We start from the raw sequence: 27,692 nt of genomic DNA, 5'->3' as shown, positions 1-27,692 counted from the left end.
TGGTATTAATGCTTGTGCTATAAAATATGCCTGAAAATTGATAACCGGAATATTTTGTTTTTAAATAAAATTTGATGTACTTTTGCAGTTAAATTGGTAGAGAATAGTTTCTGAAATGCTGAGAAAATATAAAGCATAATTAAAACAAAATTTCTCTACCCTATTTGTATATTTATGCCTTCTGATGCCTTCCGTTTGCACTATTCCAATGGGAAAATTAGTACTTGATTATGGAGGGAGTGAATCTTGCCAAGTGCAGTGCATTGTAATATGTGGGTTTTGTTGCATCTTGGTTAAAAAACAGCTTCACATTCCAGCCTGGGCGATAGAGGGGAACCTGTCTCTTAAAAAAGAAAGAAAGAAAGAAAAAGCTTGGAATGTCTTAAAATCTCTATGATAGATATTCTTGGGATAATTGGGGAAATCTGAATATGGACTTGATAATAGATGGCTTTTATGGAATCATGGTTAAATTTTATGGGTGTGGCAATGGTGTTGTTACTATGGGGAGTCTGTTCTTAATTTTAGAAATACATGACATATTTAGGGCTGAAGTGTCCTCACTTCTGCAATTTACTTTCTTTTTTTGAGACAAACTCTCACTCTGTTGCCTGGGCTAGAGTGCCCTGCGTCAGCCTAGCTCACAGCAACCTCTAACTCCTGGGCTCAAGCAATCCTGCCTCAGTCTCCCAAGTAGCTGGGACTACAGACATGTGCACCACGCCCGGCTAATTTTTCTCTCTCTATATTTTAGTTGTCCAGCTAATTTCTTTCCATTTTTAGTAGAGACGGGGTCTCACTCTTGCTCAGGCTGGTCTGGAACTCCTGAGCTGGAGCGATCCTGCCGCCTCGGCGTCCCAGAGTGCTAGGATTACAGGCTTGAGCCACCACACCCGGCCTGCAATTTACTTTCAAATGATTTAGCACAAATGCACATAGGTAAAGTGAACATGGCAAAATATCAGTAGCTGTTGACTCTAAATGAGGTCCGTTTATTGAATCCTTTCAAATTTTCCATTCGACATTTTCAGTAAGAACGCTGGCAAATATATAGACCAAGAAAAGGTTTATATTGTTTACTGAATATATGCTATAGTTATTCCGTTTTTGTAAAAGTCATTTCTCCAAAGGAGGTAAGGCCATGTTATAGTTGTTTTCTTCTTTTAGTTTGTGTGTGCTTTATCCACAAATTTTGTGCCTGCAGTGATCTTGGGAAGTTAGCAGTATCACAGCTTACTGTCATCACTACTACGACCAAGACCACCAGCACCGAACTGCTTCGCTGTCCTGGGACCAGCCCTGCCGCCACGGCTGCGCTTTCCTGTTCAGAGCCTGCCCCGCGGGCTCGGGATCCGTGCTCGCGGAGACACCTGCGCGCCCCCTCCCGGCGCGGAGGACGCCGTCGGGGTGAGGCTCCCGCCGCGCAGCCCCACGGGAAACGGCCTCTCCGGGTCGCCGCTGGTGCGCGCCTCGCTCGAGGCCGAGACGGGCGCCCGGCGCATGCGCGGCCTCGGTCCTGGCGCGGCGGGAGCGGGGCGCGGTTGGGGCGCCGCCCGGACCAAAGAGCCAGCCGCGCCCGCGGGTGGGGGTCGGGCCTCGGTTCTGCGCGCTCCGGCAGCCGCGGCCCTCCGCAGTGCAGGAGAGGGCGAGAGGCGGGCGGGCGGCCGGCCCGGCAGCTCTGCGGCGAGCAGGCGCAGCGGCGTCTGCCGCCCGTGCCGCGGCCGCCGCGCGCCTGGTGGGGCCTGCGGGGACTGCTGGCGCCCCGGGAGGGCGCGCGTGTGCCCGGCCGACTCCGCGCGGGAGGGGGCGTGGGCACACCGCTCGCCTGCTCCCTAGAATCTGATGGCGCCCAAGTTCAGCGTTGCCGCAGCGCTGAACCTTAGGACACCATTGTCAAGTATAACGTGGGCTGCATTTTATCTTGGGGCACTCATAGTTCTGGGCTCCTGGTGTGTTTTCAGGGCTGCTGGGTCACACTGCATAATGGAGGGCTCTGGGCCTGGCTGAACTATCCAGCCATTGTATCCTCAGTGGTCCTGATTTGGGTTCTTTGAAGGACCAACCTGAGATTCTGGGGCATAGGGAGTTCCAAGACTTGAGCCCCGATGTAAGTTCCAGCTAAAATGATTTTGTTCACTCGGCCCAGATCCTGGCTCTTAAGAGCAAAGCTGCTTTTCTGAGGTAAAGAGCAGCCCCATCTGGAGGAAGACAAGGCTGAGAAAGAGCTAGATTTGCACGGCTAGAAGCAGCGTGTGATCCTTGTGCTCCACAAGCCACCTCTAACTGTGAAACAATGAGAGGTGTATGCTAGGTTTTAGAAGAGAGGTTCGCTGGGCCTAAGGCAAGGGGCAGGTCTGCCCAGGAAATGTCACTTCATCTGCAGGTTTTTATTTCTGTTTTTGTTTTTTTTTTTTTGGAGACAGTCTCACTCTTGTTGCCCTGGCTAGAGTGCAGTGTCAGCCTAGCTCACAGCAACCTCAAACTCCTGGGCTGAAGCGATCCTCCTGCCTCAGCCTCCCAAGTAGCTGGGACCACAGGCATGTGCCACCATGCCTGGCTAATTTTTTCTGTATGTTTTTAGTTGACCAATTAATTTCTTTCTATTTTTAGTAGAGACCGAATCTCACTCTTGCTCAGGCTGGTCTCAAACTCCTGAGCTCAAACAATCCTCCTGCCTCCGTCTCCCAGAGTGCTAGTATTACAGGTGTGAGCCACTGTGCCTGGCCCATCTGCAGGTTTGAGAGAGTCTGGGGAAAGAAATACCACCTACTATTGAGACAATTGTCTTAAACTCCCCAATGGCCTTTGACTTTTTTCAAATTCTCCATTCTTTCAGATCCTGAGGGACCCTCACATCATGCTCCTTACCATAGGTGGCCTTGAGAAATGTGGGTGCTTTCTCCATCCTGTTGTACACATTCAGAAAGCAGTGCAAGGATAGAACTTCCTGGAGTACCAGTTTTTGTCTAACATGAAAGATGAAAAACACGGAGCTCTGGAGAGTGACTGTCCAGGTCATCCCATTCATTAGTATCCTAGACAGTAGTCAGAATTCCTGACGTAAGTTAAAGTCAGTTTCCGTCAAAAGACTGAGAAAATACTGCCAAGGTAGTTAAGGGCCAAAGGGCATTCTCCTACAGGAGCACAGTGTATCCAGCCAGTGTGTAGAGTTATAGGCAGGAGAATCCAGGAGGCTCAGGGCAGGGCAGGCGAATGTGGCAATCACTACACTACAGACACCCTGCCTCAGAGCTCCTGCCATCCATTCTTTCTTTTACAGCTCCGCCTTCCTAGTTCTGTAAGTGTTTTCTGGCACAGCAGAAAATGATCAGATCTCAGGTGAGTTGTTTATTTTTTGTTCCCTATTTGGTTTACAATGTCTTAGATTAGAATGGAAATGTAGAAATAGATGAAAATCAACTTCAGAGAAAATATAAAAGAGTTCATCAATATCAGGACAAAGCAGTATGCAGAATTATGTAGGTTCCATGATCTTTCAGCAAATTTGTTTGATCTTTCTGATGGTCATAGTAAAAATGCTGTGTTCTCTGTTATATGATTTGCATTGGCTATTAAAAGAAATCAAGAATTCTGCATGAGACATGAACAGTTATTGGCATTGAAGTCCAAAAAATGTTCTTTTCCTGTAGGTAACATAGTAAATATCTTTCAGTGAGTACCAGAAATCAGTGCAGCCTGCTGCCTGTGATTGCTCCTGAGGGGAAGCAGAGCACTTTGTGCTAGTGGAGTACTCAGTTGGTACATGTTTCTAAGGGTCTGCGTGCATCCCTTAGACCTTTTTCTGATGGTTCCTGCTTGATCGAGGCATAGAACCTTGCATATGTGCGAGAGAGAATGGATTATGTCACCTTCAGATAAACTCCTTAAATATTATGTATAGATTGGACAGCAGATAGGTTAAAGTTATATTTTCTGGCAAATGTCTCACCATTTCCATTTTGTATTTCAAACTGCCCAACTTGCTGGATCTATCTGGTAAGGGATACCAGTGACCTTATTATGGCAAATGTCATGGATACTTTAGTGCTTGCCTTAATTGAGCATTCTGTCCAGTTGATGCTCATGGCATGTCTCCCAGAATGTCTTACTGTTTGGTTTCTGATCTGGTCCTTCCTCTGTGATTATTTCTTTTTTGTCCTCAGTGAAGTGTAAGGGACTGACATATTTTCCTAGTTTAAGAATTAAATTTAGGCCGGGCGCGGTGGCTCACGCCTGTAATCCTAGCACCCTGGGAGGCCAAGGTGGGCGGATTGCTGAGGTCAGGAGTTTGAAACCAGCCTGAGCAAGAGCGAGACCCTGTCTCTACTATAAATACAAAGAAATTAATTGACCAACTAATATATATAGAAAAAATTAGCCGGGCATGGTGGTGCATGCCTGTAGTCCCAGCTACTGGAGAGGCTGAGGCAGCAGGATTGCTTGAGCCCAGGAGTTTGAGGTTGCTGCGAGCTAGGCTGATGCTACGGCACTCACTCTAGACTGGGCAACAAAGTGAGACTCTTGTCTCAAAAAAAAAAAAAAAAAAAGAATTAGTGAGTAATGTACGTGCTCTGCCCAGAGCGTTTGAAAGTAATGTGCTCTAGTCAGGCTCCCTGTGATAAACAAGGCTGTTGCCTAGAGGTATAACAAAGGACCTGAGCTGCAAGTGAACAAGAGCTACCCAGCCCCACAGCATTGGGGGTCTGGAGCCACACGATAAACACATTGTTCCTGTGATTGCTGCTTAAACCCCATAATATGGCTGGTTAGTCAATGACTGGTAAGACCCCTCAAGAAAAGGGGCGACCTAAGCCATGCACAGCTGCCAGAGGTCAGCCTAAGATCTTAGAGGGTAACCCTAAGAGAAGCTGGGGATGAGAAATTCCCCTGTGGCTTGCCTTGCCCACCCTTGCTAATCTCAGTCCTTTATCTATGCCTAGTGCCTCAAGCAACCACCTGGAAATTCTGAGTCAGGGGATATCTGCTTCCCTAAGGCTACGCATTCCAGTTTATGGCCATTGCTGTAATGCCTGGGTGGTTATGTACAAGGAACTAATTTTAATTTTTTAGAGTATAAAAATAAAACTGACCCGGAGTATTATTACTCGAGTCAACCATCTGTATGTGTGTCTGTGTTTTTCTTTGTGTTCTGCATTTGTGTTTTGTGTTCTGTGTTCATCCTCCATCCTGTAAACGGGCCACGGCAGTGGAGTCTTCTTCCTCTTCCCGCTTCTTGTTATTACTGCATCTAGGTGTCCATTCTTGATCTCTTACTATCCTCACTTTCCTGGGCTTGCTGACGTGTGTCCTTTCCTCTCTGAGGTTACACCATCTGCTGAGATGCTTGGCTCTGGATCTCTAGCCTAGACTTCTCTACTTTAGACTCTAATGGCCAACTTTCTGCTGGTCATCTCTGTGTAGCTCATCCAAAGGCCCCTCAAATTTCACAGATCCAAAGAGAAAGTTGTTATTTATAGTCTCCAGTTTTCTCCTTTCTTTCCCATAGAATGTCAGCCAGTTCATCATACAAATGACAAACATTTGTCTTTACTGCTGTCCTTTACCTGCAAGTAGCACATCCAGTCAGTGATCAAGTCTTGTGACTTTCAAGTTGTTAATCTTTCTTTCTTTTTTTGAAGTTGAGGCAAAGTGCATAAATCGTAAGTGCACAGCTTGATGAATTTTCATATGCCACACACCTGGATAACTGTCACCCAGATCAAGATGAGGGGCATTTCGTTTTCTGTGCTGTGGAAGGCTGCCTTGTATTCTCTCCAAGATTGTACTTGCCCACTGTCACATAAGGGTAACTGTTATTTTGACCTCTGTCATCTGTCGAAAATTAGGGACCATATATGTGAGGATCTCTTTTTGAATTCTCAGTGGTGTTGCAATTGTCTGTTTATCAAGCCTTGTGCTGATACCACCCAGCCCTTATTATTGTAGCATTATAAAAGTGTTCATATCTGCGGGTATAAGTTCTCTAACTTTGTCCTTTTTTTTTTTTTTTGAGACAGAGTCTCGCTTTGTTGCCCAGGCTAGAGTGAGTGCCGTGGCGTCAGCCTAGCTCACAGCAACCTCAAACTCCTGGGCTCAAGCAATCCACCTGCCTCAGCCTCCCAAGTAGCTGGGACTACAGGCATGCGCAACCATGCCCGGCTAATTTTTTCTATATATATTAGTTGGCCAATTAATTTCTTTCTATTTATAGTAGAGACGGGGGTCTTGCTCTTGCTCAGGGTGGTTTTGAACTCCTTTTTTTTTTTTTTTTTTTTTTTTTTTTTTTACAGCATAGGTCTCAGATTCTGATGAACTCCTGACCTTGCGCAATCTGCCCGCCTCAGCCTCCCAGAGTGCTAGGATTATAGGCGTGAGCCACCGCTCCCGGCCTCTAACTTTGTCCTTTAAGATTGTCTTGGCTACTTTAGGTCCTTTGTATTTCAGTATAAACTTTATAATCACCTTGTCAATCCCCTTGCTTCCTCACACCCCTAATCTGCTGGACTTTAGTATTGTATTACATCTATAGATCAATTTGGGAGAATGGTCATATTAATACTAACTTTTTTCCATTCATCAACATGACGTTACTCTCAGTTTACTTAAGTCTTTTTTCATTTTCTCAGCAGTGTCTGGCACTTTTCCATGTGGATGTCTTATACTTCTTTTGTTAACTTTATCCTGGGTATTTGAAAAATTTTTCCCCATTTGGGTGTTGCTAGTATGTAGTTGGTTTTTTATTTTAAAATTTTTTTTTTTTTTTTGGAGACAGAGTCTTACTCTGTTGCCCAGGCTAGAGTGAGTGCCGTGATGTCAGCCTAACTCACAACAACCTCAAACTCCTGGGCTCAAGGAATCCTTCTGCCTCAGCCTCCCAAGTAGCTGGGACTATAGGCATGTGCCACCATGCGTGGCTAATTTTTTCTATATATTTTTAGTTGGCCAATTAATTTCTTTCTATTGTTAGTAGAGACAGGGTCTCACTCTTGCTCAGGCTGGTTTTGAACTCCTGACCTTGAGCGATCCTCTCGCCTCTGCCTCCCAGAGTGCTAGGATTACAGGCGTGAGCCGCCATGCCCAGCCTGTAGTTGGTTTTGTATATTGAACTTGTACTCAGTGATCATTTATTAATTCTAACATTTTATCTGTAGATTATTTTAGATTTTCTACTTACACTTATATTTTATATGAAAATTTCTTCCTTCTTAATCTTTAAACTTTTATTTATTTTTCTTTCTTTATTGCAGTAGCCCTAACTCTGATGTTCAATGAAATTGCGGTATTACATGCTTATTTTCTTCCCAGTCTCAAGGGAAAATTTTCAATGTTTTATCATTTAGTATATGTTTACTATCAGTTTTTTGTTAGATATTTTTTGGACATTATTATTGAGATGATTATATGGTTTTCTCCTTTTTTCTTTAAATAGATTGATTGATATTAACCTATTGATTGAGATAATTCTGTTAATGTTTTGATTTTCAAATGTTAAATCAGTCTATTTTCTGGGGAAGGGAGGAATCACACTTGGGGTCAATGTTCTATCCTTTTAAAATATATTTTATGATAAATTGTTAGGGATTTTTGTGTCTTTGTTCTTGAGATAGATTATTTTCCTTTATTTCTATTTTTTTATTTTTTAGAGCCATTTTTTTTTTTTTTTTTTTAGGTCTCACTCTGTTTCCTGGGGTAGAATGCAGTGCTGTGATCAGAGCTCACTGCAGCCTCAAACTCCTGTGCTCAAGTGACCCTTCTGCCTCAGGCTCCTGAGTAGCTGGGACTACAGGTGCACAGTGCCTAGACTGGCTAATTTTTCTATTTTTTGTAGAGATAGGGTCTTGCTATTGCCCAGGCTGGTCTTGAACTCCTGGACTCAAGCAGTCTTCCTGCCTTGGCCTCCCAAAGTGCTAGTATTACAGGCATGAGCCACTGTGCCCAGCCCCAGCTAATCTTTTTTTTTTTTTTGAGACAGAGTCTCACTTTGTTGCCCAGGCTAGAGTGAGTGCCATGGCGGCAGCCTAGCTCACAGCAACCTCAGACTCCTGGGCTCAAGCGATCCTACTGCCTCAGCCTCCCGAGTAGCTGGGACTACAGGCATGCGCCACCATGCCCGGCTAATTTTTTCTGTATGTATTAGTTGGCCAATTAATTTTCTTTCTATTTATAGTAGAGACGGGGTCTCGCTCTTGTTCAGGCTGGTTTTGAACTCCTGACCTCGAGCAATCCACCCGCCTCGGCCTCCCAGAGTGCTAGGGTTACAGGCGTGAGCCACCGCGCCCGGCCTTTTTTTTTTTTTTTTTTTTTTTTTTTTGAGACAGAGTCTTACTCTGTTGCCCTGGCTAGAGTACCGTGGCGTCAGCCTAGCTCACAGCAACCTCAAACTCCTGGACTCAGGGGATCCTCCTGCCTCAACCTCCCAAATAGCTGGGACTACAGGCATGTGCCACCATGCCCGGCTAATTTTTTTTTTCCGTATATTTTTAGTTGGCCAATTCGTTTTCTTTGTATTTTTAGCAGAGACGGGGTCTCGCTCTTGCTCAGGCTGGTTTCGAACTGCTGACCTTGAGCAATCCGCCCGCCTCGACCTCCCAGAGTGCTAGGATTACAGGCGTGAGCCGCCGCGCCCGGCCTCTTGATAGGAACTTAAGTCTTCACCGTGGCTCGCCCCTTAATATTTTAAGTCAAGGTCAACAGTGCCCTCTAGTGGTTAAGTCTTAGCCTTCCTCTTACATGACCTTTTAGACGCATTTGGCTCTATCGATTACAGGCATATCTAATTTATTGTGCTTTGCAGATAATTTGTTTTTTTTTTTTTTTTTAGAAGTTGAAAGTGTGTGGCAACCATGCTTTGATGAAGTCTGTGGGTACCATTTTTCTAACAGCATGTGCTCACTTTGTGTCTCTGTGGCATATCTTGGTAGTTCTCACAATATTTCAGACTCCATTGTATCTGTTATGGTGATCTGTGATCTGTGATCTTTGATGTTGCTGTTGTAACTGTGCTACACCCATATAAGATGGCGAACTTAACAAATGTTGTGTGTGCTGTGACTGACTGTTCTACCACCTAGCTGTTGCAGTCTCTCCCTTTCCTCGGCCCTCCCTATTCCCTGAGACACAACATTGAAATTAGGCTAATTAATTATCCTACAGTAGCCTCTAAGTGTTCAAATGAAAGGAAGAGTTGCATGTCTCCTAACTCTTTCTAGCTTTAAATCAAAAGTGAGGAAGGCATATTGAAAGCCAAGATAGGCCAAAAGTTAGGCTTGCTTCAAACAGGCAAGTTATAAGTGCAAAGGGAAGGTTTTCGAAGAATGATAAGTAAGTGAAATAGCCTCATTTTTGGTATGGAGAAAGTTTTAGTGGATGGGATAGAAGATCCAGCCAGCTACAACAACATTCCTTTAAGCTAAAACCTAATCCAGAGCAAGGCCCTAACACTCTTCAATTCTTTGAAGGCTGAGAGAAATGAGGAAGCTACAGAAGCTTGAAGCTAGCAGAGGTTGGTTCATGAAGTTTAAGGAAAGAAGCTATTTTCATAACATAAAAGTGCAAGATGGGCTGGGCGCAGTGGCTCTTGTTCTTAGTACTTTGGGGTGCGGAGGCAGGAGAATGGCTTGAGCCCAGGAGTTGGAAGTTGCAGTGGGCTATGGACAAGGACACCACTGCAGTCTAGCCCAGGCAACAGGGTGAGACCCTGTCTCAAAACAACAATAACAAAAATGTGCAAGTGCAAGATGAAGCAACAAGTGCTGATGTAGAAGCTAAGATCATTGATGAAGGTGGCTACACTAAACAACAGATTTTCAATGTAGACAGAACAACCTGTTGGATGAAGATGCCATGTAGGACTTTCATAGCTAGAGAAGAGAAGTCAATGCCAGACTTCAAAGAGTCAAAGGACAGGTTGGCTGTCTTGTTAGGGACAAATGCAGCTGGTGACTTTAAGTGAAAACCAATGCTCATTTACCATTCTGAATATCTTAGGGCCCTTAAGAATTATGCCCAAACCTGTATTTGTAAATGGAACCACAAAGCCTAGATGACAGCTCATCTTTCTATGGGATGGTTTACTGAATATTTTTAAGCCCACTGTTGAGACCTACTGCTTAGAAGAAAAGATTGCTTTCAAAATATATACTACTCATTGCCAGTGCACCTGTTTACCAAAGAGCTCTGCTGGAGATGTCCAAGGAGATTAATGTTGTTTTCATGCCGGCTAGCATGGCATCATTCTGCAGCCATCAATCAAGGAGTCATTTTGGCTTTCAAATCTTATTATTTAAGAAATATATTTATAAGGTTATAGCTGCTGTAGATAGTGATTCCTTTGATGGATTTGGACAACGTAAATTGAAAACCTGAAGAAGATTCACCATTCTAGCTGCTGTTAAGAACAGTCATGATTCATAGGAAGAGGTGCTTTGTAATCCCAGCTACTTGGGAGGCTGAGGCAGGAGGATCACTTGAGGCTGCAGTGATGGTGCACTGTGATGGTGCCACTGCACTCCAGCCTGGGTGACAGAGCAAGATCCTGTCTTTAAAATGAATAAATAAATAAAACTATCTACATTAGCAGGAGTTTGGAAGAAATTGATTCCAACCCTTGTGGATGACTTTCAGGGGTTCAAGACTTCCGTGGACAAAGTCACTGCAGATGTGGTGGAAATAGCAAGAGAACTAGAATTAGAAGTACAGACTGGGCCAGGTGCAGTAGCTCACGCCTGTAATCCTAGCACTCTGGGAGGCCGAGGTGGGCGGATTGCTCAAGGTCAGGAGTTCAAGACCAACCTGAGCAAGAGCGAGACCCCATCTCTACTAAAAATAGAAAGAAATTAATTGACCAACTAAAAATATATATAAAAATTAGCCGGGCAAGGTGGCGCATGCCTGTAGTCCCAGCTACTCGGGAGGCTGAGGCAGAAGGATTGCTTGAGCCCAGGAGTTTGAGGTTGCTGTGAGTGACCTAGGCTGACACCATGGCACTCTAGCTTGGTCTCAAAAAAAAAAAAAAGTACAGCCTGAAGATGTGACTGAATTGATGGAATCTCATGATAAAACTTGGACGGATGAGGAGCTGCTTCTTGGGGATGAGCAAGGAGGGTGGTTTCTTGAGGTGGAATCTGCTCCTGGTGAAGGTCCTGCAACATTGTTGAGACAACAAAGCATCTAGATATATTATATAAACTTAGTTGATAAAGCAGCAGCAAAGTGTGAGAGGTTTGACTCCAATTTTGAAAGAAGTTCTGTGGGTAAAATGCTACCAAACAGCATCTCATGCTACAGACTGCAGAGAAATCTTCTGTGAAAGGAAGAGTTAACGGATGCAGCAGACTTCATTGTTTTAAGAAATTGCCACAGCTACCCCAGCCTTTAGTAACCACCACCCTGATCAGTCAGCAGCCATCAACATCAAGGCAAGACCCTCCGCCAGCAAAATGATTACTACTTGCTGAAGGCTCAGATGGCCGTTAACATTTTTTTTTTTAGCAATAAAGTAGTTTTTAAATTAGGATTTGTACATTGGTTTTTTTAAATGTAATGCTATTGCACACTTAATAGACTAACAGTAAAGTGTAAACGTAACTTTTATATGCACTGGGAAACCAAAAGATCTGTATGACTCACTGTATTCCAGTATTCACTTCTTTGCGCTGGTCTCATATACCTGTACTTTTTTCTTGTGATTGACTTTAATAATTTGGCTTATAGGAGACCACATTCTTTTAACTTTCCTTTGCTCTCATTGTTTGCTGGTTTCTCTTTTTCATCCTAGTTCTGCATATTCATGTGCAGTCCTTGGTCCTTGTCCTTTCTCTGAGGTCCTTCCTCTTGGCGATGTTGTTTGCTTTCATCAGTACTTTCCTAATAACTCCTGGGGCCTGGTCATTCCTGATAATATCTCTAGCTCAGATTTCTTCCTGCACTTAGGATGCATATATCTAATTGTCCACTCTGCGTCTCCACTGGAGTGTTTTATAGATCCAAGCTCAACATGACTAAAGCTGGCTTCCTGGATTCCACCTCCCAAACCTGCACCCTCCGGAGCCCTCCTTCCCCTTCCTGTTTGATAGCAGACCCCTCGGAATCATCTTCGACCTGTTTCTCTCAGCGTGCCACACTTTGTTTGTCAGTAGAACCTCTGGGCCATACATCCTGAATATATCTAGAGTGTGACACCTCTTCTGGTCCTCTCTGGGATATTTCTTGCCTGGGTTACAGCAAGAGTCACACAGCAGTTTCTCTGCTGCTCAGTCCTGGTTCCTGGCATAGCATCCAGTGTACCCTCGAAGGATGGGAGTTGAGTTATTCTATGTTCCTCTTGTGCCTTTTACATAAAAGCCAAAGGTCCAGTAGTGGGTTATGTGGCCCATTACTTTTCTGACTTCTCCTCTGGATCACTCTGCTCCGGCCTGACTTGCCTTTTTGCTGCACATGCCAGGCACAGCGCCACCTTTGTCCTCGTGTGAAATGTGCCCTCTTCCTGGAGCGCTTTCCCAGGGAGCCTGTGGCTCCTTCTTGCCGCCTCAGGACCATGTATGTCCTCTGCACAAACTCCCACCCCTTGCCTTGGTCCACTTTGTATTTTCGACATAGCACTTCTCATCCAACATGCTCTGCGATTTTCTTCTTATATTGTCGATTGTCTATTTTCTCCCTCTTGGGCGAATGTGATCCTCTTGCAGGCTTTGTTTTTCACTGCTGTCTCTCAAGTGCCTAGGGTAGTGACGGGCACATAAAAAGTATTCAGAAGTCATTGAGTGAGTGAACTTTTATGTATGTTTAGTTTTAGACATCTCCTTTGTAAGTACTATGTATTAATAGTGCAATTTTTTAAAATCCAATTTAAGATTTTCTACCTTTTTTAACAGACTTAATATATCATTGCTTGAGTGTTTCCTTGTTTTATGTTTTATACTTACTGAAATATATATTTTTTTAAGAGACAGAGTCTCACTCTCACCCAGGCTGCAGTGCAGTGGCGCCATCATAGCTCATCATCACTTTGCACTCCTGGGCTCAAGCGATTCTCCTGCCTCAGCCTCCCAAGTAGCTGGGTGTGGGTGCGCACCGCCATGCCCAGCTAATTTTTTTATCATTTGTAGAGACGAGGTCTTGCTATGTTGCCCAGACTGGTCTCAAACTCCTGGCCTCAAGCCATCCTCCTGCCTTGGCCTCCCAAAGTGTTGGGATTATAGGCATGAGTCACTATACCCAGCCAGAAATGCATTTTTATATAGTGAGGCCTAGGGTTTTTTTTTTTGAGACAGAGTCTTGCTTTGTTGCCCAAGCTAGAGTGAGTGCCATGGTGTCACCCTAGCTCACAGCAACCTCAAACTCCTGGGTTCAAGCAATCCTGCTGCCTCAGCTTCCTGAGTAGCTGGGACTACAGGCATGTGCCACCATGCCCAGCTAATTTTTTCTCTATATATTAGTTGGCCAATTAATTTCTTTCTATTTATAGTAGAGACGGGGTCTCGCTTTTGCTCAGGCTGGTTTCCAACTCCTGACCTTGAGCAGTCCGCCTGCCTTGGCCTCCCAGAGTGCTAGGATTACAGGCGTGAGCCACCGTGCTGGCCTTAGGTTTTTTTTTTTTTAATGACAGATTATCTCATTTATAATTATGTCAATCTCATTTTATCATCCTTTGCCTCATGAAATTGAAATTTTGACCTTACCATATTTTAAGATACTGTTTCTATATATTTGAATCTATTTCTAGACTTCTTCCTTTCTTCTGATACATTTTTCTTAGGATTAGAGGAGCTGCTTTGTAATAAATAGTAACATTTAGCAAGGCACGCTCCCTTTATAGTTTTTGTTTTGCATATACCTTTTTTCCTCTTTGAATTAAAAATAAAATTATATTCAGTGGATCTTCTCCACCTGTTATAATAACAATTGAAAAACAACAACCAAAAAAGTTGGCTTACTAAATGAAATTTTCTTAAAATTTTATGTTAATTTTGGTGGTTCAATATTTTGATAAATAAATCTTATCTCTCAGGAGCATTGTTTTATGTTCTTCCAAAACATTTTTTAAAATAATTTTATTGACTCATATACCATATAGCTTACCCTTTTAAAGTACACATTTCAGTGGTTTTTAGAATAATGTATTCACAGAATATTTTCTTTGCCTCTAAAAGAAGCCCTGTACTCATTGGCAGTCCTTCCCCATTCTTCCCTCCTCCAGCCCTTGGCAATATTAACCTACTTTCTGTCTCTGCATATTTGCCTATTCTGGAAATTTCATATAAATAGAACCATACAATGTGTCCGTTTGTGACGGGCTTTTTTCACTTAGCATACACTGTTTTCAAGGTTTGTCCATGCTGTGGCATGTTTCAGTATATCATTCTTCTTTACTGCTGATTAATATTCCATTGTGGGAATATGCCACATTTTGTCTATTCAATCATCAATTAATGGACATTTGGGTTATTTTCACTTTTTTTTGGCTATTATTAGTAATGCTACTATGAACATTTGTGTACAAGGTTTTGTGTAGACCTATATTTTCAGCTCTTTTGAGTATATACCTAAAAGTGAATTGTTTGGTAACTATTTTTAGCTTTTGTGGAACTATAAAACTATTTTCCATGGTGGCTGCACATTGACATTTCCACCAGCAATATATGAGGATTCCAATTTCTCCATATCCTTGCCAATACTTTTCTATTCTTTTGGTTGTAGACATCCTAATGACTATGAAGTAGTATCTCACTGTGGTTTTGATTTACATTTTCCTGATAAATAATGATGTCAGACATCTTTTCATGTGTTTATTGGCCATTTTTATATCTTCTTTGGAGAAATATCTATTAAAATCCTTTGGCCATTTTAAAAATTGGATTATTTGTCTTTTATTATTGAGTTGTAGGAGATCTTTATATATTCTGGATATAGGTTTCATACCAGATTTATGATTTTTCCCAACATTTTAAATAATTTTTGATCTGAATCATACATTTTCTAGTTATTTATAATTTTTGATATTCTTCCTAAACTTTCTTTTTTCTCACATTTTCATTATTAAATGATTGTTGCTAATATTTAATATAATTAAAAGTGTACATCTAATTGTTCATGAGCTAGTGCTTTTTGTCTGTGTCTAAGATTAATATATTGATGTAATGACTCATGTTGATTGGTTTCCTATCATTGAACTGGCCTTACATTATTAGAAAAAGACCTATATGATTTTTCATGTATTTGAAAAAAATTATTAAGCACCTATTATATTTTAGGAGCATGGTTCACTAAAAACAACAGCCACTGCTTTCATAGAGAGCATATTCTAATGGGTCATGATGTATACATATATATATATCTATGTATATGTGTGTATACATATATATATCTATGTGTGTGTGTATATATATATATATATTTTTTTTTTTTTTTTTGAGACAGAGTCTTACTCTGTTGCTGGGGCTAGAGTGCCGTGGCGTCAGCCTAGCTCACAGCAACCTCAAACTCCTGGGTTCAAGTGATCTTCCTGCCTCAGCCTCCCAATTAGCTGGGACTATAGGTGCTCACCACCACACCTGGGTAATTTTTTGTTTCTATTTTTAGTTGGCCGGCTAATTTTTTCTATATTTAGTAGATACGGGGTCTTTCTCTTGCTCAGGCTGGTCTGGAACTCCTGACCTCAAGCGATCCTTTTCCCTCAGCCTCCCAGAGTGCTATGATTGTAAGCCTGAGCCATCATGCCTTGCTGTATTATTAATATTTAAAAATATATACTCCTGCACTTAGTTTGCTAATATTTTGTTGGGGACATTTGCATCAAAATTACAAGAGAAATTTTCCTATAATTTCTGTTGTACTACTTTTTTAAGGTTTTGGTATTAAGATTCTTCCAGGCCGGGCGCGGTGGCTCACGCCTGTAATCCTAGCACTCTGGGAGGCCGAGGCGGGCGGATTGCTTAAGGTCAGGAGTTCGAAACCACCCTGAGCAAGAGCGAGACCCCGTCTCTACTATAAATAGAAAGAAATTAATTGGCCAACTAATATATATAGAAAAAATTAGCCGAGCATGGTGGCGCATGCCTGTAGTCCCAGCTACTCGGGAGGCTGAGGCAGGAGGATCTCTTGAGCCCAGGAGTGTGAGGTTGCTGTGAGCTAGGCTGACGCCACAGCACTCACTCTAGCCTGGGCAACAAAGTGAGACTCTGTCTCAAAAAAAAAAAAAAAAAAAAAGATTCTTCCAGTTCAGTAGTGATTTGGGGGCTTTCCATGTTTTGTGGAATAGCGTATGACAATATGAGACTCATCTGTTCTTGAAAGGCTAGCTAGAATTCAGTGAAAAGGTTCCCAGCCTTGCTGGCTTTTACATCATCAGCAGATTTGCAAATGTCATTTTTATTATTGGTCTGATTATGTTCTTTAGGGATCAATTTTATTAAAATTTTATTCATAAACAACCTGCTTCTTCCTCTGTATTCTGAAAATTTTTGCTGTGAAGTGCCATGTATGATTCTCCTATAATTTACTACTCTTCCATCTTTGTGGCTACCATGTTTCCCGAAAATAAGACCTAGTGATGGGTGTGGCTACGCAGGGCATCTGCACAACCCATGCATTTCATTGAGGAGTGGTAAAGAAGACCAACAGCCCTTCTCATCTGCCCCATCGTGACAGCTACTATCCCAGAGGTGACTGGAAAGGTGTGGGCAGCCCCACCAACAAGGGCGGCTCCCCCCGTCAGGTCCCGGCCATCCTGTGCGTGCTGCAAGTTGAGGCTTTCGGGGGGGAAAGTCTCCTCAGTGCAGTGAGGAGCGGGACGCACCGCTTTAGGTATTGTGTGGCCCCAGGGGGAAGGAGGAAAGCTGTGGCTGCCATTTTACTCAGCACTGTGGGCCTCTCTCACCCCCACAGACACCAGGGGACAGGGGAAAGCTTCAGCAAGCAGTCTCCTACTGAGTCCAGAGAGATCATTTCTGCTCCACTGTGCAGATTGGACCCAGTGCTCACTGGATCTGTGATAAATCAGCCAGCCTTGCTCATTTAATGAGAGCTCTATTGCTCAACATGAGAGATTGGGGCCAATGGTTCTAAAGGAAATAGAGTTGCAAGAAATTCAGGATGGAATTCGGGGTTTGGAGAGTTATGATGATGTTCCAGAAGACTCTATTAACTCTATTTGAATAAATGTAGATTGTTGTACCATACTTAAAAAAAAATAACACATCCCCTGGAAATAAGCCCTAGGGTGTCTTCTTGAGGAAAAATAAATATAACCCTGTCTTATTTTTGGGGAAACACAGTAGATGCCTTTCCTCAGTGATGTATATTTTTCCCTTCTCTTTTTTCTCTCCTAATTTTTCCCATTTGGTATGTAAACTCTCATGGGACATACTGAAAAAAAAATGGTTGTGGTTGTATTTAGTCTTCCTTATTTATTTTGGCTTTATTATAATTTTATTAATTTTAGATTTTATCTTTATTTTTTCATGCTTTCTTTGGTTTATTTTATATTTTTATTTCATGGTCCAATAAGAAGTATATAGGTTTATTTTGTTTTTATCTTATTTTTAAGGTAAATTTAGAGTTTATAATTACTTTCAATCTTTATTTTATTTTTTATTTATTTTATTTTATTTTATTTTTTTTGAGACAGAGTCTCACTCTGTTGCCCAGGCTAGAGTGAGTGCCGTAGCGTCAGCCTCGCTCACCTCAGCCTAGCAACCTCAAACTCCTGGGCTCAGGCGATCCTCCTGCCTCAGCCTCCCGAGTAGCTGGGACTACAGGCATGCACCACCATGCCCGGCTAGTTTTTTTTTTCTATATATATTAGTTGGCCAATTAATTTCTTTCTATTTATAGTAGAGACGGGGTCTCGCTCTTGCTCAGGCTGGTTTCGAACTCCTGACCTCGAGCAATCCGCCTGCCTTGGCCTCCCACAGTGCTAGGATTACAGGTGTGATTTAAAGACAAGTTTTTTCTGATAACTTTAGTTGTGCCTCTTAAGTTTTCATGTAATGTATGCCCTGTTTGTTTGCTTTTGTTTCTTTTTCAGGCAGGGTCTCACTCTGTCCTGTCCCCCAGGCTGGAATGCAGTGGTGTCATCATAGCTCACTGAATCTTCCAACTCCTGGGCTCAAGCCATCCTCCTGGCTCAGCTTCCCGAGTAGCTAGAACTACAGGGGCAGGCCACCATGCCTGGCTAATTTTTTATTTTTTTGTAAAGACAGGGTCTCACTTTCGCTCAGGCCGATCTTGAACTCCTGGACTCAAGCCATCCTGGCTCGGCCTCCCGTAGTGCTGGGATTACAGGTGTGAGCCACCATGCTGGCCCCACCCCTTCATTTCTTTCTAGGAAATTAGTAATTTGGATGTTGATTACTTTTCTTTCATCTAAAGGTTTTATTTAGAAACTCTTGTTTTATGAGTCAGTGACTTTTTGGTGAGATTACTTTTTTCATTTTGGTATTATAGCAATAAACAGGCAATGTAGCTTGTAAAAGCTGTGATTTGTAGATGTCAGTAATATTTTCTCTAGGAGGAGAGCATAACATAATGGTGATAAGTGGGGCTTTGTTGTCAGATGACAACCACTCACATTTTCTCTGATAATTCGTATATATATATATATTTTTTTGAGACAGAGTCTCACTCTGTTTCATGGGCTAGAGTGCCGTGGTGTCAGCCTAATTCACAGCAACCTCAAACTCCTGGGCTTAAATGATCCTCCTGCCTCAGCTTCCCAAGTAGATTTGGACTACAGGCATGTGCCACCATGCCTGGCTAATTTTTTCTATATATTTTTAGTTGTCCAACTAATTTCTTTCTGTTTTTATTTTTATTTTTTTGAGACAGAGTCTCACTTTTGTTGCCCAGGCTAGAGTGAGTGCCGTGGCGTCAGCCTAGCTCACAGCAACCTCAAACTCCTGGGCTCAAGCAATCCTCCTGCCTCAGCCTCCCAAGTAGCTGGGACTACAGGCATGCACCACCATGCCCGGCTAATTTTTTTTTTTGTGTGTATATATTTTTAGTTGGTCAATTAATTTCTTTCTATTTTTAGTAGAGACAGGGTCTCGCTCAGGCTGGTTTCGAACTCCCGACCTCGAGCAATCCGCCCGCCTCGGCCTCCCAGAGTGCTAGGATTACAGGCATGAGCCACTGCACCTAGCCGTATTTTTGGTATTATACATCCATCTTAGTTTACTACATATATTAGATGAGATTGGGTGTGTTCAGGGTGGTATTGGTATGGCCATAGAGAGTTTACTAAATATATTTCAATCTAACATGATAAAATTTATATCATAATTTATACTATCGATTATACTTTTTCAGAAGGTTTACTTTGGCTTGTTCAGATTTCTTATTATTTCATTTTCCACTTTGTTAGTTTGGTAGTTTTCTGGTATTCATTTCTCTTAGCTACCAACCCATGCCTAGTTATTGTAACTGAGCCTATGTCAGAATTAATTCGTTGCTTTCTGCTGCTCCATGGTGTAGCGATTGCCACTCTCCTCCTCCTCTATCTCCTCCTAGATGATTTTAGAAAGCTTTAATCCATCCACCGCACCTCACCCCGTACCCAGACAACTGTAATTCTTATCCTTGTTTCTGGTATTCCTACAACCCCACCCCCATGAGTTCTTTTAAATTTTTCTCTTTGTCTTTGGTTTTCTGCAGTTTGAACATGATATGCCTAATACAGGGTCGGGGGTATGCATTGTATTTATACTGCTTGGCATTTTCTGAGCTTCCCGAATCTGTCGTTTTAGAATGTTTTGGCTACTATTATCTCAAATATTTCTTCTGCTCTGTTCTTTTGTCTTCTGGTATTCTAATTATTCATGTATTATACCTTTTAATGTTGTCCTACAGTTCTTGGATGTTTTATTTTGTTTATTCCTTTTGCATTTTGGTTTGTGATGTTTCTGTTGACCTATTTTCAAGTTCTGGTTCTTCCCTAAGCTTTTTGTGTGATGAACCCATTGAAGGCATTCTTCATTTTTGTTACTATGTTTTTGACTTCTGGCATTTCTTTTTAATTCTTTCTCAGAATTTCTGCCTCTCTTCTTATATTACTCATTTGTTCTTTTCATTTATTTATTTTTATTCTTTTTTTTTCTTTGTTGCCTTTTTCCACGTTATTCATTTGTTCTTGAATGTTTTCTACTTTTTTACATTCAGGTCCTTAGCATATGAATCATAATTAAAAAATTCCCTGATAATTCCAACATCTGTGTCGTGTTTGAGTCTGGTTCTGATGATTGCTTTGTCTCTTCTGAGTGGTTTTTCTTGCCATTTAGCATGTCTTGCAATTTTTTGTTGAAAGCTAGACATGTTGCATCTGATTATAGGAACTGAGGTAAACAGGCCTTTGTGTGAAGATTTATGTTATTCTGGCTAGAAGTTGGACTGGACTTAATGTTTGTTGTAGTTCTGGGTACCAGAAGCTTCAAATTCCTTTACTGTCCTTGTTGTTGTCTCCCCTCTTGACTGGGTTTCCATGCACAATCCTCTTGAAGGAGAGTTTGGGTCTTGCAGCTCTTTCAGCTGTGATAAGCAGTTACTGCACTGGAGCCTGTTGGTGTGGTGGTGGCTTTTGGGGAGGGAAGCATTGCATAATCTTGGAATTTCAAAGGGCCTATGTCCCTGGGCTGTGACCTTCACAAGCGTTTCTAATAAGCTAGAAACAGGTATAATTTTAAATGCTCAGGAAAAATGTTCTGTACTCTTGGGATCTCCATCTGGACCTGGCAGTCTCTGTCGTTCATCCTATATTCTAGGATATTTGCATAATTTTTCATTTATGTCCATTCTGTTTCAGAATTTCATTTGAGAGTATTGACTTTGGTTTTCACAATTCAGCAGTCAAGTTTTTTTTAACTTTTGAGAATTCTTTCTTGTTCTCTGATGGATTCTTGTAATTGAAGTCAGTTCTACTTGAACTATTGAAGCAGTTTCCTGCTGAAATCTGTAAGAGCATCATTTGGAGTTAAAAGCAGATTTTCTTCCATTTCTTGCTGTAATTCTGTTTTTTCCATATTCAGTTGTTTTGCTTATCTTTAGTTCTTACTGTTATGTCCTTGGTTTTCCTAAAATATCACTGCTTTTTCATTCCCAATTCATTTTCCGTAAGTGAAGAACTCTTAGGCTTAGTGTAGGTTGCTAGTTTTATTTTTATGCTCAGAGAATTTTATTCTCATTCTTGGCCTGTTCCTCTCTAGGCTCCCATGTGGGGTCCCCTCAGATCCTGTCCTTGTCCTTTGTCCTTTGCCCCCTTGGTCTCTCTCCTGGGGAGCATCTGACTCACTGCTGGTTTCAGCAGCCACCAAGACACCAGTGACTCCCCTGGCCCTCACTTTCGTCTTGGGCTTTCCTTCTGAGCTCCAGAACCACACGTCAGCTGCCTCCTGGAGATCCTTGCCTGCCCGTTGTGCAGACATTTAAAGCACAGCATGTCGGAGAGCTCTCTAACCCTTACCTTCTGCCCTGCCTCTTTCATTCCACTTCCCAGTCTTTGCAGATGGCACCTGGATTTACCTGGATGCTTGTAAAGAAACTCCAGGAGATAATCTTCCTGTCTTTCTCTCTGTATTATGAATCAGGGACCTGATATTCTTAGAGCTATTTCTGTTGGATCAAGTCTCTTTTGCCTCCTCATTATTATCATCTGAATTAGGTGGTCAACTCTTATCTTGCTCTTTGCCCTTTATTTCCCCTTAAGCCATTTTCCACTATTTTTCTTGATTAGCACTGACCAATAGAAACGTAATGCAAGCTACATGTTATTTTAAGTTTTCTAGTAGTCACATTAAAAAAGTGAAAAACAGGGCTGGGCGTGGTGGCTCACGCCTGTAATCCTAGCATTCTGGGAGGCCGAGGCGGGCGGATTGCTTGAGGTCAGGAGTTCAAAACCAGCCTGAGCAAGACCCCGTCTCTACTAAAAATAGAAAGAAATTAATTGGACAACTAAAAATATATATACAAAAAAAAAAATTAGCTGGGCATGGTGGCGCATGCCTGTAGTCCCAGCTACTTGGGAGGCTGAGACAGGAGGATCGCCCGAGCCCAGGAGTTTGAGGTTGCTGTGAGCTAGGCTGACGCCATGGCACTTACTCCAGCCTGGGCAACAAAGTGAGACTCTGTCTCAAAAAAAAAAAAAAAGTGAAAAACAGGTGAAATTAACTTCAATAATGTGTTTGATTTAACTTGGTATATCTAAATATTATAATTTCAACATGTAATCAATGTTTAAAAACACTGAATAAAATTGTTTATATATTTTTGTTCTAAGTTTTTGAAATCTATTGTGTGTTTAATAATTATAGTACACCTCAGTTTGGTCTAGCCACATATCCAGTGCTCAATAACCCATGTGGTTAGGGGCTACCATATTGATTAACATAACTCTATATCATTGCTTCTGAAATACAAACTTGGACATGTATCTCTCGTGTTCATTTCACCTCTTTGTTGACTCTCTATTGTTTGCATTCGTGATTTCAGAAGTGGAGTTGTACTCCTAACATGTACCAGCAGTGAGTGTCATGAGCATGACCTGGGAACTTGTTAGAAATGCAGATTAGGTTTTCAAGAGACAGTCCTTCTTGTATTTAAGGTGCTTTTTATTAGATTAATTTTGATATGACTGTATCTTAACTTTTCTTGTCTGCTCTCTAGATCAGGTTTCAGCAAATTGTGGCACACAGACCAAATCTGACCTGCCACTTGTTTTTGTCAATAAAGTTTTATTGGAAAAAAGAAGCGCTTATATGTTTATGTATTTATTGTCTATGACTGATTTCACATAACAATGGCAGAATCGAGTAGTTGCAACAGGGACTGAATGGCTTTCTTTTTTTTTTTTTTTTGAGACACAGTCTCACTCTGTTGCCCGGGCTAGAATGCTGTGGCATCGGCCTAGCTCACGGCAACCTCAAATTCCTGGGCTCAATCAATACTCCTGCCTCAGCCTCCCAAGTAGCTGGGACTACAGGCATGCGTCACCATACCCGGCTAATTTTTTTTATATATATTTTTAGTTGGCCAATTAATTTCTTTCTATTTATAGTAGAGACAGGGTAGCTCTTGCTCAGGCTGGTTTTGAACTCCTGACCTCGAGGGATCCTCCTGCTTCTGCCTCCCAGAGTGCTAGGATTATAGGTGTGAGCCACTGTGCCTGGCCTGATTCCCCAACAACTTAATTAGTAATAGCCTACTGTTGACTGGAAGTCGATTAGTACATATTTTATATGTTATTTGTATTGTATGTTTTATTTTTGTGGGGTTTTTTTTGAGACAGAGTGTCGCTTTGTTGCCCAGGCTAGAGTGAGTCCTGTGGCATCACTTACTCACTGTGAGCCTAGCTCACAGCAACCTCAATCTCCTGGGCTCAAGCAGTCCTGCTGCCTCAGCCTCCCGAGTAGCTGGGACTACAGGCATGCGCCACCATGCCCGGCTAACTTTTCTATGTATATTAGTCGGCCAATTAATTTCTTTCTATTTATAGTAGAGATGGGGTCTTGCTCTTGCTCAGCTCAGGCTGGTTTTGAACTCCTGACCTTGAGCAATCCGCCTACCTTGGCCTCTCAGAGTGCTAGGATTACAGACGTGAACCACCGCGCTGGCCCCGCCTGTATTTTTTTGACAAGATCACACTCTGTTGCTAGGCTAGAGTACAGTCATGTGATCACAGCTCACTGCAACCCCCAACTCGTGGGCTCAAACGATCTTCCTGCCTCAGCCTCCCCAGTAGTTGGGACTACGAGTGCACAACATTCCCAGCTAATTTTTCTGTTTTTTGTGAAGACAGGTTTTGCTCTTGCTCGGGCTCATCTCGGACTCCTGGTCTTAACAATCCTCATGCCTCAGCTTCCCACATATACTATATGCTTAAAGTAAGCTAGAGAAAATAAAATGTTATTAATAAAATCATAAGAACAAATATATTTACTATTAATTAAGTGAAAATGTATTATCATAAAGGTCTTCATCCTTGTCATCTTCACATTGAATAAGCTGAGGAAGAGGAGGGCTGGTCATCCTGTTTCAGGGAAGCAGGGTGGAAGAAAATCCGCATCTAAGCGCACTTGCACGGTTCAAGCCTGCTGTTCAAGGGCCAGCTGTATTAGCATGTTTATATGCAGGTATTTGTATTAAAAATAACTGGAAGGCCGGGCGCGGTGGCTCACGCCTGTAATCCTAGCTCTCTGGGAGGCCGAGGCGGGCGGATTGCTCGAGGTCAGGAGTTCGAAACCAGCCTGAGCAAGAGCGAGACCCCGTCTCTACTATAAAATAGAAGGAAATTAATTGGCCAACTAATATATATACAAAAAATTAGCCGGGCATGGTGGCAAATGCCTGTAGTCCCAGCTTGGGAGGCTGAGGCAGGAGGATTGCTTGAGCCAGGAGTTTGAGGTTGCTGTGAGCTAGGCTGACGCCACGGCACTCACTCTAGCCTGGGCAACAAAGCGAGACTCTGTCTCAAAAAAAAAAAAAAAAAAAAAAAAAACTGGAAATGAGATTTTATATACATATAAATATATAAATAGCTATGCTAGACAGGTGCTCAAATTTTAATTAAATGATTTTAATTAAGGGGTAAATGATCAAGTATTTTGGAACCTCAAGGCTGTAGGAATATGTCTCTAATTTTAATCTGGCTCCTTATAATGTCTGTTAGACTTTATCTTAATACATCTGAAGCCTCTATTGTACTATTTTTTTTGAAACAGAGTCTTGCTTTGTTGCCCAGGCTAGAGTAAGTACTATGGTGTCAGCCTAGCTCACAGCAACCTCAAACTCCTGGGCTCAAGCGATCCTTCTGCCTCAGCCTCCCGAGTAGCTGGGACTACAGGCATGCGCCACCATGCCTGGCTAATTTTTTCTATATATATTAGTTGGCCAATTAATTTCATTCTATTTATAGTAGAGATGGGGTCAGGCTGGTTTCAAACTCCTGACCTCGAGCTATCCTCCCACCTCGGCCTCCCAGAGTGCTAGGATTACAGGTGTGAGCCACTGCGCCAGGCCTGTACTATTATTTAGTTCCATTAATGTACCAAATATTTTTCATGTAGTTTATGTAGTTATGTTTGTTTATGTAGTTATGTTCTCTTGTATAAAGAACACATGATTTGGCCGGGCGAGGTGGCTCACGCCTATAATCCTAGCACTCTGGGAGGCCAAGGTGGATGGATTGCTTGAGGTCAGGAGTTCAAAACCAGCCTGAGCAAGAGTGAGACCCTGTCTCTACTATAAACAGAAATAAATTAATTGGACAACTAATATATATACACACACAAAAATTAGCCGGGCATGGTGGTGCTTGCCTGTAGTCCCAGCTACTTGGGAGGCTGAGGCAGTAGGATCTGTTGAGCCCAGGAGTTTGAGGTTGCTGTGAGCTAGGCTGACGCCGTGGCACTCACTCTAGCCTGGGCAACAAAGCAAGACTGTCTCAAAAAAGAAAAAAAAGAACACATGATTTTACATATCAAGACTTAAAGCTAGGCTGGGCGAGGTGGCTCACGCCTATAATCCTAGCACTCTGGGAGGCTGAGGTGGGTGGATTGCTTGAAGTCAGGAGTTCGAAACCAGCCTGAGCAAGAGCGAGACCCCGTCTCTACTATAAATAGAAAGAAATTAATTGGCCAACTAATATATATAGAAAAAACTAGCCAGGCATGGCGGCACATGCCTGTAGTCCCAGCTACTTGGGAGGCTGAGGCAGGAGGATTGCTTGAGCCCAGGAATTTGAGGTTGCTGTGAGCTAGGGTGATGCCACGGCACTCCAACCTGGGCAACAGAGTGAGACTCTGTCTCAAAAAAAAAAAAAGAAAAAGACTCAAAGCTTTACTCCTGAATGAAGCTCAATCTGAAATACAAAATAAAACTTACCTTTTCTTTTCTCTTTGCAACTACATGTTTACCTTTCAGAGACTGCTAGCTTGGCACTGTAAAACTTAGTGTAAGCATTTATGTTTAAATATGTCTCTGACATGATTATTTTTGAGAGTTGGAGTATTCTTTTATTTATCTTTATGTCTCCAGAAATTGGAGTAGTTTCCAGTATACTAGCAGTAACTCACACACTTTTTGTATGCATCAAGAAATAATACATTAGCAGAGTCCTTCATGGTCTCTCATTTCCCTACGATGTGTAGTACTGATAAGAATCATTCTATGTAGCGTTTTCTCTTTAACTACTGACAGTAACATTGCATGCTATCCACTTCTGATCACTGTAGAATGAACACATGTGCTGTTTCAGGGATCAGTGTCATTCAGGGATGTGACTGTGGGCTTCACCTGGGAAGACTGGCAGCACCTGGCCCTGCTCAGAGGGCTCTGTACAGGGATGTGATGCTGGGGAACGACAGCCACCTCTCTCAGTGGGTGAGGATCGTGTAATGTGAAACTCTGAACAACATTCATTTTATTTTTAGCTGCTGATTACAGATGGTTTCTTTGTAGAGAGTATGATTTAAAAACTTGAGATTCCGGAACCAAAGCTGATTCATCCCTTTTGGTACCATAAAGAACATCTGTGTTCTTTTCTCCAGTGAAATGTTCAAGTGGATTTATTTTTGTGCAGGCACACCTTTGTCCTCCTTTAAATATCCTGAACCTGAGTCTACCTGGCCCATGTCCTATGTCATTTTCATTCACAGGGTGTTGTGTTAACAAACCAGAGGAAATTTTCAAGTTGGAGCAAAGAGAGGAGCCATTGAATAGTGGAGGAAGAGTCCCCAAGCCAGAGCCACGCAGGTGAGTTAGTGAGTATATAGGAAGCTTTATTTTTTATTTTTATTTTTTTTTTTTATTTTTTTTTTTAGCAGTAGTAGACAGTTTGAAAGGAAGCTTTAAAGCAGGGTGAAATTGAGTCCTTGGTAGATAGTTGTTGGTAGACATATTGTCATCTTTGAAATTTTTCAGGAATCTTTGTCAAGTTACAAGAACTTTGACAGTGATTGTAAAGAGTTTGCATGCCTCAGATGCATATATCATACTGGCAGATAATAGCTAAATGGTCTTTGTTTTCTTCCAAAAATCCAATCCTTTCCTGTCTCATTTCAGACACTTGACTACTCTTTCTGCATCAGTTTCAGTTATCTTTCTTTCATCGTATGTTTTGTAGTCACTCTACACACATGGCATGCCGGCTGTGTCTGTGCTGGAGACACAGCTCTGACCGCACGATGACTCTGTATTCTAGTGGTAGAAGAGAATGAGGTGTAGTGTGTTCTTCATGAAAGTATGGTCAGGAAAGGGCCTTTTTGAAGTCAATAATTTAATGAACACAGATTTGAATGAAATGAGGCAACGGATTCCAAGTATTCCTGCCAGGCAGCATACCCTGTCCAGGGACCTGAGGCAGAGTACACAGTATGTGCAGGGCAGCAGTGAGCCCAGCTAGAGAGAGGTCTGTGGGGGAGGGGAGCATATAAGAAATGCTATCATAGAGATAGCTTGTTGGACTGTTGATAGATTTTTTTTAAGCCTTTTAATTTTTATTACTCAAAAAAGCTTCATTTTCTTATTTAGCTTTCTGACTCTGTGCTTGTGCCTTCAACACCTTCACAATGATTTTCTGCTCCTTGATAAGGAAAGTACACTTGATCCTGTCACAAACACATTTAGCACACATAGAACTACTGCAGGCCCTGCTAACATGTTTTTTTGTTTTATTTTTATTTTTATTTTTTTTTTGAGACAGAGTCTCG

At 42.1% G+C, this 27,692-nt stretch overlaps 1 long non-coding RNA gene across 2 annotated transcripts in view; it reads left to right on the top strand.

The window, feature by feature from the left end:
- The first annotated feature begins 1,417 nt into the window (after positions 1-1,417).
- The window catches only part of LOC142875599 (uncharacterized), a 48,014-nt gene continuing 21,739 nt past the window's right edge, over positions 1,418-27,692 (top strand). The window contains exons 1-4 of one of the 2 annotated variants that reach the window (XR_012922925.1): positions 1,418-1,897; positions 3,281-3,339; positions 26,240-26,364; positions 26,640-26,736. This is a non-coding gene — a long non-coding RNA (uncharacterized LOC142875599). The remainder of the gene's footprint in view (positions 1,898-3,280; positions 3,340-26,239; positions 26,365-26,639; positions 26,737-27,692) is intronic. The other variant, XR_012922924.1, reaches the window with a different exon arrangement.

This window comes from Microcebus murinus, chromosome 14 (assembly GCF_040939455.1).
Source record: "Microcebus murinus isolate Inina chromosome 14, M.murinus_Inina_mat1.0, whole genome shotgun sequence".
Taxonomy (NCBI): domain Eukaryota; kingdom Metazoa; phylum Chordata; class Mammalia; order Primates; family Cheirogaleidae; genus Microcebus; species Microcebus murinus.
The sequence above is the reverse complement of the archived record's forward strand: the minus strand, read 5'-3'. Positions and strand labels throughout refer to the sequence as shown.